This window comes from Pseudophryne corroboree, chromosome 4 (assembly GCF_028390025.1).
Source record: "Pseudophryne corroboree isolate aPseCor3 chromosome 4, aPseCor3.hap2, whole genome shotgun sequence".
Taxonomy (NCBI): domain Eukaryota; kingdom Metazoa; phylum Chordata; class Amphibia; order Anura; family Myobatrachidae; genus Pseudophryne; species Pseudophryne corroboree.
The window spans coordinates 203,569,483-203,584,338 of record NC_086447.1 but is presented as its reverse complement, the minus strand read 5'-3'; the positions used below and the strand labels follow the sequence as shown (position 1 = coordinate 203,584,338).

The 14,856-nt window shown below is 49.3% G+C and overlaps 2 protein-coding genes across 5 annotated transcripts in view; one reads left to right on the top strand and one right to left on the bottom strand.

The window, feature by feature from the left end:
• Positions 1–14,021, bottom strand: part of ANO7 (anoctamin 7) — a 492,742-nt gene extending 478,721 nt beyond the window's left edge. For both annotated transcript variants that reach the window (XM_063915810.1, XM_063915811.1), the window contains exon 1: positions 13,924–14,021. The gene's annotated coding sequence lies outside the window, so the exon portion shown is untranslated. The remainder of the gene's footprint in view (positions 1–13,923) is intronic.
• A 65-nt stretch (positions 14,022–14,086) lies between these two features.
• Positions 14,087–14,856, top strand: part of SCLY (selenocysteine lyase) — a 215,140-nt gene continuing 214,370 nt past the window's right edge. For all 3 annotated transcript variants that reach the window (XM_063915807.1, XM_063915806.1, XM_063915803.1), the window contains exon 1: positions 14,087–14,145. The gene's annotated coding sequence lies outside the window, so the exon portion shown is untranslated. The remainder of the gene's footprint in view (positions 14,146–14,856) is intronic.

Genomic DNA, 14,856 nt, shown 5'->3' with positions numbered 1-14,856 from the left:
TATTTTGCCCCCCCTCTCTGTTATACCCTGTTTCTGTAGTGCAGTGCAGGGGAGAGACCTGGGAGCTTTCCTGACCAGCGGAGCTGTGACAGAAAATGGCGCCGTGTGCTGAGGAGATAGGCCCCGCCCCTTTTTCGGCGGGCTCGTCTCCCGCTATTTAGTACATTTAGGCAGGGGTAAATATCTCCATATAGCCTCTGGGGCTATATGTGAGGTATTTTTAGCCTTTTTAAAGGTTTTCATTTGCCTCCCAGGGCGCCCCCCCCCCCAGCGCCCTGCACCCTCAGTGACTGCCGTGTGAAGTGTGCTGAGAGGAAAATGGCGCACAGCTGCAGTGCTGTGCGCTACCTTAAGAAGACTGCAGGAGTCTTCAGCCGCCGATTCTGGACCTCTTCTTGCTTCAGCATCTGTGAGGGGGCCGGCGGCGTGGCTCCGGTGACCATCCAGGCTGTACCTGTGATCGTCCCTCTGGAGCTTCATGTCCAGTAGCCAAGAAGCCAATCCATCCTGCACGCAGGTGAGTTCACTTCTTCTCCCCTCTGTCCCTCGTTGCAGTGATCCTGTTGCCAGCAGGAATCACTGTAAAATAAAAAACCTAAGCTAAACTCTCTAAGCAGCTCTTTATGAGAGCCACCTAGAATTGCACCCTTCTCGGCCGGGCACAAAAAGCTAACTGGAGTCTGGAGGAGGGTCATAGGGGGAGGAGCCAGTACACACCACCTGACCTGTAAAAGCTTTACTTTTGTGCCCTGTCTCCTGCGGAGCCGCTATTCCCCATGGTCCTTTCAGGAACCCCAGCATCCACTTAGGACGATAGAGAAAAGACAATTGCCCATCGAGTTCAAGCTATTTGTGGTCTCCTATGCAGGATTATTTTGTATAAAATTTTGACTGAAGTTGCTGACTGCCGTTACGTTTTACCCCTCTTTTTTATAATAACCATAGTGTGTGACTATGCCCCGTAACCCTGGATATCCTTATCCATTAGGAATTTATCTAACCCATTCTTAAAGGTGTTGACGGAGTTGGCCATTACAACTCCCTCGGGCAGGGAATTCCAAACACGTATCGTCCTTACCGTAAAAAGCCTTTACTCCGTATTGTGCGAAATTTCCTCTCCTCTAACCTGAGCGAGTTTTCACGAGTTCTCTGTGTTGATCTAACCAAAAACAGGTCCTGCGCAAGATCTGTGTATTGTCCCCTTATATATTTAGCAAAACCTGTTTCAGTCTGCCTGTGATTTGAGACTGGGACGGAGGTTCACCTTCCATCAGGACAATGATCCGAAGCATACTGCTAAAGCAACACTCGAGTGGTTTAAGGGGAAACATTTAAAGGTGTTGGAATGGCTAAAGGGCCCTACACATTGACCGATCCGCCGCCGAGCTGCCAGAGATCGTCCATATTGGCCTGCATGCACAGCTGACGGGGCATCAGCGATGAACGAGCGCGGGGCCGCGCATCGTTCATCGCTTGTGCCTCCACACTCATAGATATGAACGTTCATATCTTTGAGTCGTATCGCCCAGTGTGTAGGGCTTATTAGTCAAAGCCCAGATCTCAATCCAATTGAGAATCTGTGGTCAGACTTGAAGATTACCGTTTACAAGTGGAAACCATCCAACATGAAGGAGCTGGAGCAGTTTTGCCTTGAGGAATGGGCAAAAACCCCAGTGACAAGATGTGGCAAGCTCATAGAGACTTATACAAAGCGACTTGCAGCTGTAATTGCCGCAAAAGGTGGCTCTACAAAGTACTGACTTTAGGGTGGTGCATGCTGAAAATTTCTGTTATTTTGTCCTATTTGTTGTTTGCTTCACACAAAAAAGCCCCATCTTCAAAGTTGTATCCATGTTCTGTGAATGAACTGATGCAAACCTGCAAACAATCCATTTTAATTCCAGGTTGTGAGGCAACAAAACATGAAAAATGCAAAGGGGGGGTTGAATACTTTAGCAAGGCACTGTATATACACACACACACACACACACACACACACACACACACACACACACACACACACACTATATTAATATTGATATATGCGCCCAAATTTCTGGGTTTTCAATGGCACATCACCCATAATTTAATTGAACTCTAACTCTAATTGTAAAGCGCAACGGAATATGCTGCGCTATATAAGAAACTTAATAAAATAAGAATTTACTCACCGGTAATTCTATTTCTCGTAGTCCGTAGTGGATGCTGGGAACTCCGTAAGGACCATGGGGAATAGCGGGCTCCGAAGGAGGCTGGGCACTCTAGAAAGATTTATGACTACCTGGTGTGCACTGGCTCCTCCCACTATGACCCTCCTCAAGCCTCAGTTAGGACACTGTGCCCGGACGAGCAGACATAATAAGGAAGGATTTAGAATCCCGGGTAAGACTCTTACCAGCCACACCAATCACACCGTACAACTCGTGATACTATATCCAGTTTGACAGTATGAAAACAACTGAGCCTCTCAACAGATGGCTCAACAATAACCCTTTAGTTAACAATAACTATTTACAAGTATTGCAGACAATCCGCACTTGGGATGGGCGCCCAGCATCCACTACGGACTACGAGAAATAGAATTATCGGTAAGTAAATTCTTATTTTCTCTGACGTCCTAGTGGATGCTGGGAACTCCGTAAGGACCATGGGGATTATACCAAAGCTCCCAAACGGGCGGGAGAGTGCGGATGACTCTGCAGCACCGAATGAGAGAACTCCAGGTCCTCCTCAGCCAGGGTATCAAATTTGTAGAATTTAGCAAACGTGTTTGCCCCTGACCAAGTAGCTGCTCGGCAAAGTTGTAAAGCCGAGACCCCTCGGGCAGCCGCCCAAGATGAGCCCACTATCCTTGTGGAATGGGCATTTACAGATTTTGGCTGTGGCAGGCCTGCCACAGAATGTGCAAGCTGAATTGTACTACAAATCCAGCGAGCAATAGACTGCTTAGAAGCAGGAGCACCCAGCTTGTTGGGTGCATACAGGATAAACAGCGAGTCAGTTTTCCTGACTCCAGCCGTCCTGGAAACATATACTTTTCAGGGCCCTGACTACGTCCAGTAACTTGGAATCCTCCAAGTACCAAGTAGCCGCAGGCACCACAATAGGCTGGTTCAGGTGAAACGCTGACACCACCTTAGGGAGAAACTGGGGACGAGTCCTCAATTCCGCCCTATCCGTATGGAAAATCAGATAAGGGCTTTTACATGACAAAGCCGCCAATTCTGACACACGCCTGGCTGAAGCCAAGGCCAGTAACATGACCACTTTCCACGTGAGATATTTTAGATCCACGGTTTTAAATGGCTCAAACCAATGTGATTTTAAGAAACTCAACACCACGTTGAGATCCCAAGGTGCCACTGGAGGCACAAATGGGGGCTGAATATGCAGCACTCCTTTCACAAACGTCTGAACTTCAGGTAGCGAAGCCAGTTCTTTCTGGAAGAAAATCGACAGAGCCGAGATCTGTACCTTAATGGAGCCTAATTTCAGGCCCATAGTCACTCCTGCTTGTAGGAACTGCAGAAATCGACCTAGTTGAAATTCCTCTGTTGGGGCCTTTTTGGCCTCACACCAAGCAACATATTTCCGCCATATGCGGTGATAATGCTGTACAGTCACATCTTTCCTGGCTTTAATAAGCGTAGGAATGACTTCTTCCGGAATACCCTTTTCCTTCAGGATCCGGCGTTCAACCGCCATGCCGTCAAACGCAGCCGCGGTAAGTCTTGGAACAGACAGGGCCCCTGCTGCAGCAGGTCCTGTCTGAGCGGTAGAGGCCACGGGTCCTCTGAGAGCATCTCTTGAAGTTCCGGGTACCACGCTCGTCTTGGCCAATCCGGAACCACGAGAATTGTGTTTACTCCTCGCTTTCTTATTATTCTCAATACCTTTGGTATGAGAGGCAGAGGAGGGAACACATAAACCGACTGGTACCCCCACGGTGTCACTAGAGCGTCCACAGCTATCGCCTGAGGGTCCCTTGACCTGGCGCAGTATCTTTTTAACTTTTTGTTGAGACGGGACGCCATCATGTCCACCTGTGGTTTTTCCCAACGGTTTACCAGCATCTGGAAGACTTCTGGATGAAGTCCCCACTCTCCCAGGTGGACGTCGTGTCTGCTGAGGAAGTCTGCTTCCCAGTTGTCCACTCCCGGAATGAACACTGCTGACAGTGCTAGTACATGATTCTCTGCCCATCGGAGAATTCTTGTGGCTTCTGCCATCGCCATCCTGCTTCTTGTGCCGCCCTGTCGATTTACATGGACGACTGCCGTGATGTTGTCTGACTGGATCAGCACCGGCTGGTGTAGGAGCAGGGCTCTTGCTTGACATAGGGCATTGTAGATGGCCCTTAGTTCCAGAATATTTATGTGAAGGGAAGTCTCCTGACTCGACCATAGTCCTTGGAAGTTTCTTCCCTGTATGACTGCCCCCCAGCCTCGAAGGCTGGCATCCGTGGTCACCAGGACCCAGTCCTGTATGCCGAACCTGCGGCCCACTAGAAGATGGGCACTCTGCAGCCACCACAGTAGAGACACCCTGGTTCTTGGAGACAGGGTTATTAAGCGATGCATCTGAAGATGCGATCCGGACCACTGGTCCAACAGGTCCCACTGAAAGATTCTGGCATGAAACTTGCCGAAGGGGATTGCTTCGTAAGAAGCCACCATCTTTCCCAGGACCCGTGTGCAGCGATGCACTGATACCTGTTTTGGTTTCAGGAGGTCTCTGACTAGAGATGACAACTCCCTGGCTTTCTCCTCCGGGAGAAACACTTTCTTCTGGACTGTATCCAGAATCATACCCAGGAACAGTAGCCGTGTCGTCGGAACCAGCTGTGACTTTGGGATATTCAGAATCCAGCCGTGCTGGTGCAGCACCTCCTGAGATAGTGCTACTCCCACCAACAACTGTTCCTTGGACCTCGCTTTTATTAGGAGATCGTCCAAGTACGGGATAATTAAAACTCCCTTTCTTCGAAGGAGTATCATCATTTCCGCCATAACCTTGGTAAATACCCTCGGTGCCGTGGACAGTCCAAACGGCAGCGTCTGGAATTGGTAATGGCAATCCTGTACCACAAATCTGAGGTACTCCTGGTGAGGATGGTAAATGGGGACATGCAAGTAAGCATCCTTGATGTCCAGGGATACCATGTAATCTCCCTCGTCCAGGCTTGCAATAACCGCCCTGAGCGATTCCATCTTGAACTTGAATTTTTTTATGTACGTGTTCAAGGATTTCAAATTTAGAATGGGTCTCACCGAACCGTCCGGTTTCGGTACCACAAATAGTGTGGAATAATAACCCCGGCCTTGTTGAAGTAGGGGTACCTTGATTATCACCTGCTGGGAATACAGCTTGTGAATTGCCGCTAGCACCGCCTCCCTGTCTGAGGGAGCAATTGGCAAGGCAGATTTTAGGAACCGGTGGGGTGGGGACGCCTCGAATTCCAGCTTGTACCCCTGAGATACTATTTGCAGGATCCAGGGATCCACCTGTGAGCGAGCCCACTGATCGCTGAAATTTTTGAGGCGACCCCCCACCGTACCTGGCTCCGCCTGTGGAGCCCCACCGTCATGCGGCGGACTTGGAAGAAGAAGCGGGGGAGGACTTTTGCTCCTGGGAACCTGCTGTTTGTTGCAGCCTTTTTCCCCTACCTCTGCCTCTGGACAGAAAGGACCCGCCTTTTCCACGCCTGTTTTTCTGGGTCCGAAAGGACTGAACCTGATAAAACGGCACCTTCTTAGGCTGTGAGGGGACATGGGGTAAAAATGCTGACTTCCCAGACGTTGCTGTGGAAACTAGGTCCGAGAGACCATCCCCAAATAATTCCTCACCCTTATATGGCAACACTTCCATGTGCTTTTTTGAATCTGCATCTCCTGTCCACTGGCGAGTCCATAAGCCTCTCCTAGCAGAAATGGACAATGCACTTACTTTAGATGCCAGTCGGCAGATTTCCCTCTGTGCATCTCTCATATATAAGACTGAGTCTTTTATATGGTCTATGGTTAACAGGATCGTGTCTCTGTCTAATGTGTCAATATTTTCTGACAGTTTATCTGACCACGCAGCGGCAGCACTGCACATCCAAGCTGACGCAATAGCTGGCCTAAGTATAATGCCTGTGTGTGTATATACAGACTTCAGGATCGCCTCCTGCTTTCTATCAACAGGTTCCTTGAGGGCGGCCGTATCCGGAGACGGTAGTGCCACCTTTTTAGACAAACGTGTAAGCGCTTTATCCACTCTAGGGGGTGTTTCCCAACGTGACCTATCCTCTGGCGGGAAAGGGAACGCCATTAGTACCTTCTTAGGAATTACCAATTTTTTTATCAGGGAAAGCCCACGCTTCTTCACACACTTCATTTAATTCATCTGATGGGGGAAAAACTACGGGTAGTTTTTTCTCTCCAAACATAATACCCTTTTTAGTGGTACCTGTAGTTATATCAGAAATGTGTAACACCTCTTTCATTGCCTCAATCAGGCAGTGAATGGCCTTAGTGGGCATCAGGTTAGACTCATCGTCGTCGACACTGGTGTCAGTATCAGTGTCGACATCTGGGTCTGCTTGAGGTAGCAGGCGTTTTAGAGCCCCTGACGACCCATGCGACGCCTGGGCAGGCACGAGCTGAGAAGTCGGCTGTCCCACATTTGGCATGTCGTCAATTTTCTTATGTAAGGAGTCTATACGTGCACTCATTACTTTCCATAAGTCCATCCACTCAGGTGTCTGCCCCGCAGGGGGTGACATCCCTTCTAAAGGCATCTGCTCCGCCTCCACATCATTATCCTCATCAAACATGTCGACACAGCCGTACCGACACACCGCACACACACAAGGAATGCTCCGAATGAGGACAGGACCCACAAAAGCCCTTTGGGGGGACAGAGTGAGAGTATGCCAGCACACACCAGAGCGCTATATAATGCAGGGACTAACTGAGTTATGTCCCCTATAGCTGCTTTTTCTATATAATATATATATTGCGCCTAAATTTAGTTCCCCCCCTCTCTGTTTTTACCCTGTTCTGTAGTGTAGACTGCAGGGGAGAGCCAGGGAGCTTCCTTCCAGCGGATCTGTGAAGGAGAAATGGCGCCAGTGTGCTGTGAGAGATAGCTCCGCCCCTTTTCCGCGGACTATTCTCCCGCTTTTTTCCATATTCTGGCAGGGGTATTTTCCACATATATAGCCTCTGGGACTATATATTGTGGAATTTTTGCCAGCCAAGGTGTTATTATTGCTTCTCAGGGCGCCCCCCCCCAGCGCCCTGCACCCTCAGTGACCGGAGTATGGAGTGTGTATGAGGAGCAATGGCGCACAGCTGCAGTGCTGTGCGCTACCTTGGTGAAGACTGATGTCTTCTGCCGCCGTTTTTCCGGACCTCTTCTTGCTTCTGGCTCTGTAAGGGGGACGGCGGCGCGGCTCCGGACCGAACACCAAGGACTGGGCCTGCGGTCGATCCCTCTGGAGCTAATGGTGTCCAGTAGCCTAAGAAGCCCAATCCGGCTGCAAGCAGGCGAGTTCGCTTATTCTCCCCTTAGTCCCTCGCTGCAGTGAGCCTGTTGCCAGCAGGTCTCACTGAAAATAAAAAACCTAAACTATACTTTCTTTCTAAGGGCTCAGGAGAGCCCCTAGTGTGCATCCAACCTCGGCCGGGCACAAAATCTAACTGAGGCTTGGAGGAGGGTCATAGTGGGAGGAGCCAGTGCACACCAGGTAGTCATAAATCTTTCTAGAGTGCCCAGCCTCCTTCGGAGCCCGCTATTCCCCATGGTCCTTACGGAGTTCCCAGCATCCACTAGGACGTCAGAGAAAATAAGAATTTACTTACCGATAATTCTGTTTCTCGTAGTCCGTAGTGGATGCTGGGGACTCCGTAAGGACCATGGGGATTAGCGGCTCCGCAGGAGACTGGGCACATCTAAAGAAAGCTTTAGGACTAGCTGGTGTGCACTGGCTCCTCCCCCTATGACCCTCCTCCAAGCCTCAGTTAGGATACTGTGCCCGGACGAGCGTACACAATAAGGAAGGATTTTGAATCCCGGGTAAGACTCATACCAGCCACACCAATCACACTGTACAACTTGTGATCTAAACCCAGTTAACAGCATGATAACAGAGGAGCCTCTAGAAAAGATGGCTCACTACAGTAATAACCCGATTTTTTGGTAACAATAACTATGTACCAGTATTGCAGACAATCCGCACTTGGGATGGGCGCATAGCATCCACTACGGACTACGAGAAATAGAATTATCGGTAAGTAAATTCTTATTTTCTCTAACGTCCTAAGTGGATGCTGGGGACTCCGTAAGGACCATGGGGATTATACCAAAGCTCCCAAACGGGCGGGAGAGTGCGGATGACTCTGCAGCACCAAATGAGAGAACTCCAGGTCCTCCTCAGCCAGGGTATCAATTTTGTAGAATTTTACAAACGTATTTGCTCCTGACCAAGTAGCTGCTCGGCCAAGTTGTAACGCCGAGACCCCTCGGGCAGCCGCCCAAGATGAGCCCACCTTCCTTGTGAAGTGGGCATTTACAGATTTTTGGCTGTGGCAGGCCTGCCACAGAATGTGCAAGCTGAATTGTACTACAAATCCAACGAGCAATAGTCTGCTTAGAAGCAGGAGCACCCAGCTTGTTGGGTGCATACAGGATAACAGCGAGTCAGCTTTCCTGACTCCAGCCCTCCTGGAACATATATTTTCAGGACCCTAACAACGTCTAGCAACTTGGAGTCCTCCAAGTCCCTAGTAGCCGCAGGCCCCACAATAGGTTGGTTCAGGTGAAACGCTGAGACCACCTTAGGGAGAAACTGACGAGTCCTCAATTCCGCCCTGTCCGAATGGAAAATCAGATAAGGGCTTTTACAGGATAAAGCCCCCAATTCTGACACGCGTCTAGCCCAGGCAAGGGCCAACAGCATGACCACTTTCCATGTGAGATATTTTTAACTCCACAGATTCAAGTGGTTTCAAACCAATGTGACTTTTGGAACCCAAACTACATTGAGATCCCAAGTGCCACTGGAGGCACAAAAGGAGGCTGTATATGCAGTACCCCTTTTACAAACGTCTGAACTTCAGGGACTGAAGCTAGTTCTTTTTTGGAAGAAAACTGACAGGGCCGAAATTTGAACCTTAATGGGCCCCAATTTCAGGCCCATAGACACTCCTATTTGCAGGAAATGTAGGAATCGACCCAGTTGAATTTCCTCCGTCGGGCCTTACTGGCCTCGCACCACGCAACATATTTTCGCCAAATGCGGTGATAATGTTTTTCGGTTACATCCTTCCTGGCTTTGATCAGGATAAGGATGACATCATCCGGAATGCCTTTTTTCCTTCAGGATCCGGCGTTCAACCGCCATGCTGTCAAACGCAGCCGCGGTAAGTCTTGGAACAGACAGGGTCCTTGCTGGAGCAGGTCCCTTCTTAGAGGTAGAGGCCACGGATCCTCCGTGAGCATCTCTTGAAGTTCCGGTTACCAAGTCCTTCTTGGCCAATCCGGAGCCACGAATATAGTGCTTACTCCTCTCCATCTTATCAATCTCAGTACCTTGGGTATGAGAGGCAGAGGAGGGAACACATACACTGACTGGTACACCCACAGTGTTACCAGAGCGTCTACAGCTATTGCCTGAGGGTCCCTTGACCTGGTGCAATACTTGTCGTTTTATAAACATGTGGAAGACTGCTGGGTGAAGTCCCTACTCTCCCGGGTGGAGGTCGTGCTGAGGAAGTCTGCTTCCCAGTTGTCCACTCCCGGAATGAATACTGCTGACAGTGCTATCACATGATTTTCCGCCCAGCGAAGAATCCTTGCAGCTTCTGCCATAGCCCTCCTGCTTCTTGTGCCACCCTGTCTGTTTACGTGGGTGACTGCCGTGATGTTGTCCGACTGGATCAACCCCGGCTGACCTTGAAGCAGAGGTCTTGCTAAGCTTAGAGCATTGTAAATGGCCCTTAGCTTCAGGATATTTATGTGAAGTGATGTCTCCAGGCTTGACCCTAAGCCCTGGATATTCCTTCCCTGTGTGACTGCTCCCCAGCCTCGCAGGCTGGCCTCCGTGGTCACCAGGACCCAGTCCTGAATGCCGAATCTGTGGCCCTCTAGAAGATGAGCACTCTGCAACCACCACAGGAGGGACACCCTTGTCCCTGGTGACAGGGTTATCCGCTGATGCATCTGAAGATGCGACCCGGACCATTTGTCCAGCAGGTCCCACTGGAAATTCTTGCGTGGAATCTGCCGAATGGGATTGCTTCGTAGGAAGCCACCATTTTACCCAGAACCCTTGTGCATTGATGCACTGAGACTTGGCTCGGTTTGAGGAGGTTCCTGACTAGCTCGGATAACTCCGTGGCTTTCTCCTCCGGGAGAAACACCTTTTTCTGGACTGTGTCCAGGATCATCCCCAGGAACAGAAGACACGTCGTCGGAACCAGCTGCGATTTTGGAATATTGAGAATCCAATCGTGCTGCCGCCACACTACCTGAGATAGTGCTACACCGACCTCCAACTGTTCCCTGGATCTTACCCTTATCAGGGAATCGTCCAAGTAAGGGATAACTAAAATTCCCTTCCTTCGAAGGAATATCATCATTTCGGCCATTACCTTGGTAAAGACGCGGGGTGCCGTGGACCATCCCTACGGCAGCGTCTGAACTGATAGTGACAGTTCTGTACCATAAACCTGAGGTACCCTTGGTGAGAAGGGTAAATTTTGACATGAAGGTAAGCATCCTTGATGTCCCGAGACATCATGTAGTCCCCTTCTTCCAGGTTCGCAATCACTGCTCTGAGTGACTCAATCTTGAATTTGAACCTTTGTATGTAAGTGTTCAAAGATTTTAGATTTAGAATCGGTCTCACCGAGCCGTCCGGCTTCGGTACCACAACAGTGTGGAATAATACCCCGTTCCCTGTTGCAGGAGGGGTACCTTGATTATCACCTGCTGGGAATACAGCTTGTGAATGGCTTCCAAAACTGTCTCCCTGTCAGAAGGAGACATCGGTAAAGCCGACTTTAGGAAACGGCGAGGGGAAGACGTCTCGAATTTTAATTTGTACCCCTGAGATATCACCTGAAGGATCCAGGGGTCTACTTGCGAGTGAGCCCACTGCGCGCTGAAATTCATTGAGACGGGCCCCCCACCGTGCCTGATTCTGCATGTAAAGCCCTAGCGTCATACTGAGGGCTTGGCAGAGGCGGGAGAGGGTTTCTGTTCCTGGGAACTGGCTGATTTCTGCAGCCTTTTTCCTCTCCCTCTGTCACGAGGCAGAAATGAGGAACCTTTTGCCCGCTTGTCCACGAAAAGACTGCGCCTGATAATACAGCGTCTTCTCATGTTGAGAGGCGACCTGGGGTACAAACGTGGATTTCCCAGCTGTTGCCGTGGCTACCAGGTCTGAAAGACCGACCCCAAATAACTCCTCCCCTTAATAAGGCAATACTTCTAAATGCCGTTTGGAATACGCATCACCTGACCACTGACGTGTCCATAACCCTCTACTGGTAGAAATGGGCAACGCACTTAGACTTGATGCCAGTCGGCAAATATTCCGCTGTGCATCACGCATATATAGAAATGCATCTTTTAAATGCTCTATAGGCAAAAATATACTGTCCCTATCTAGGGTATCAATATTTTCAGTCAGGGAATCCGACCACGCCAACCCAGCACTGCGCATCCAGGCTGAGGCGATTTTCTGGTCGCAGTATAACACCAGTATGTGTGTAAATACATTTTAGGATACCCTCCTGCTTTCTATCAGCAGGATCCTTAAGGGCGGCCATCTCAGGAGAGGATTGAGCCCTTACAAGCGTGTGAGCGCTTTATCCACCCTAGGGGGTGTTTCCCAACGCACCCTAACCTCTGGCGGGAAAGGATATAATGCCAATAACATTTTAGAATTTATCCGTTGTTATCGGGGGAAAACCACGCATCATCACACACCTCATTTAATTTCTCAGATTCAGGAAAACTACTGGTAGTTTTTCCTCACCGAACATAATACCCCTTTTTTTTGGTGGTACTCGTATTTTTTCATTGCCTCAATCATGTAACGTGTGGCCCTACTGGAAGTCACATTCCTCTCTTCACCGTCGACACTGGAGTCAGTATCCGTGTCGGCGTCTATATCTGCCATCTGAGGTAACGGGCGCTTTAGAGCCCCGAACGGCCTATGAGACGTCTGGACAGGCACAAGCTGAGTAGCCGGCTGTCTCATGTCAACCACTGTCTTTTATACATAGCTGACACTGTCACGTATTACTTCCAACAGTTCATCCACTCAGGTGTCGACCTCCTAGGGGGTGACATCACTATTACAGGCAATCTGCTCCGTCTCCACATCATTTTTCTCCTCATACATGTCGACACAAACGTACCGACATACAGCACACACACAGGGAATGCTCTGATAGAGGACAGGACCCCACTAGCCCTTTGGGGAGACAGAGGGAGAGTTTGCCAGCACACACCAGAGCGCTATATATATATATACAGGGATAACCTTATATAAGTGTTTTTTCCCTTATAGCTGCTGTATCTTTAATACTGCGCCTAATATGTGCCCCCCTCTCTTTTTTAACCCTTTCTGTGGTGTAGTGACTGCAGGGGAGAGACAGGGAGCTTCCCTCCAACGGAGTTGTGAGGGAAAATGGCGCCAGTGTGCTGAGGAGATAGGCTCCGCCCCCTTATCGGCGGCCTTATCTCCCGTTTTTTTATGTATTCTGGCAGGGGTTAAATGCATCCATATAGCCCAGGAGCTATATGTGATGCATTTTTTGCCATCCAAGGTGTTTTTTTATTGCGTCTCAGGGCGCCCCCCCCCAGCGCCCTGCACCCTCAGTGACCGGAGTGTGAAGTGTGCTGAGAGCAATGGCGCACAGCTGCAGTGCTGTGTGCTACCTTGTTGAAGACAGGACGTCTTCTGCCGCCGATTTTCCAGACCTCTTCTGCCTTCTGGCTCTGTAAGGGGGCCGGCGGCACGGCTCTGGGACCCATCCAGGCTGGGCCTGTGATCGTCCCTCTGGAGCTAATGTCCAGTAGCCTAAAAAGCCCAATCCACTCTGCACGCAGGTGAGTTCGCTTCTCTCCCCTTAGTCCCTCGATGCAGTGAGCCTGTTGCCAGCAGGTCTCACTGAAAATAAAAAACCTAAACTAAAACTTTCACTAAGAAGCTCAGGAGAGCCCCTAGTGTGCACCCTTCTCGTTCGGGCACAGAAATCTAACCGAGGCTTGGAGGAGGGTCATAGGGGGAGGAGCCAGTGCACACCAGCTAGTCCTAAAGCTTTCTTTAGATGTGCCCAGTCTCCTGCGGAGCCGCTAATCCCCATGGTCCTTACGGAGTCCCCAGCATCCACTTAGGACGTTAGAGAAATAAATAATAAATAAATCTGCCTCTTTGCACGCGTTAAACCCAGGTGTAAACCTGTAGCTTCTTTCTGGATTTACTTCTAACACTACATGAGGTTCTTTAGGTATATATACAGGCACGTGTTTCAGTGACATTAGATAAAAGTAGAACTGTTACAATATATACAGCCAAAGGCATACAATGCAGTCTTATAGAGTTCCCTAATCAGCATACAGCCAAATTCATAGAGCAGCCTATATAGCCACCTATAGAGCATGCATACAGTGCAGTCTAGTCACCTATGTAGCACACAATTATATATAGTGCAGCCTAAACTCACCTCCAGCACATATACAGTGCAGTCTACATAGTCACCTACATAGCCAAATACGTACTGTGTAGCCTAGCCATATACAGTGTAAACACAGAGTGCAGTCTATATTGTTACCTATACAGCATACACATACTTACAAGTTACCTACACAGCCAAATACATACAGTGTAGACTATAACCACCTATACAGTACACAGATACGTACAAACAACACAGCGCAGTAAATGATTACACTGCCTGCAGTAGGTCAGGGTCACACTTTTAACAGAGGAACAGGCTCTACTCATTATACATGTGCATTGTGCATGTGCACGTGACTGGACAATCTTGCTACTTCTCTTCTCTATGGTTTTACACTATCCCTTCGAGCCCGCCTCCCGTGCTCTCTATGATCTTTCCTCCCTGCTCTGCGTGAATGAGTAGTTATGTGAGTGTATATATAGAATGTAATATAATATAATATAGCGTGTGATGATCTATATAATAACCCCAGTGCTGCTGTGTAAGTGACTTGTCACTGAGCTATATTAAGGATGTAGTATGTAGTAGACAGTCTCCTCCAAACCTCACTATCTATTTGCCTACAACCTGGTGGCTTAGCTACTTGATGGCGCTTCATGTGTTATGGAACCACAAGTCCCAGCAATTAGAGAAGGGGGTTCTCATGTCTATACATAATGCTTTTAAAAGTATATGTATTGGCAGACTGATGAATATGTAACTTTTTTAACACACTTTTATTTTTCTCTGACGTCCTAGTGGATGCTGGGAACTCCGTAAGGACCATGGGGAATAGCGGCTCCGCAGGAGACTGGGCACATCTAAAGAAAGCTTTAGGATCACCTGGTGTGCACTGGCTCCTCCCCCTATGACCCTCCTCCAAGCCTCAGTTAGATTTCTGTGCCCGACGAGAAGGGTGCACACTAGGGGCTCTCCTGAGCTCTTTGTGAAAGTTTTAGTTTAGGTTTATTATTTTCAGTGAGACCTGCTGGCAACAGGCTCACTGCATCGAGGGACTAAGGGGAGAAGAAGCGAACTCACCTGCGTGCAGAGTGGATTGGGCTTCTTAGGCTACTGGACATTAGCTCCAGAGGGACGATCACAGGTTCAGCCTGGATGGGTCACCGGAGCCGCGCCG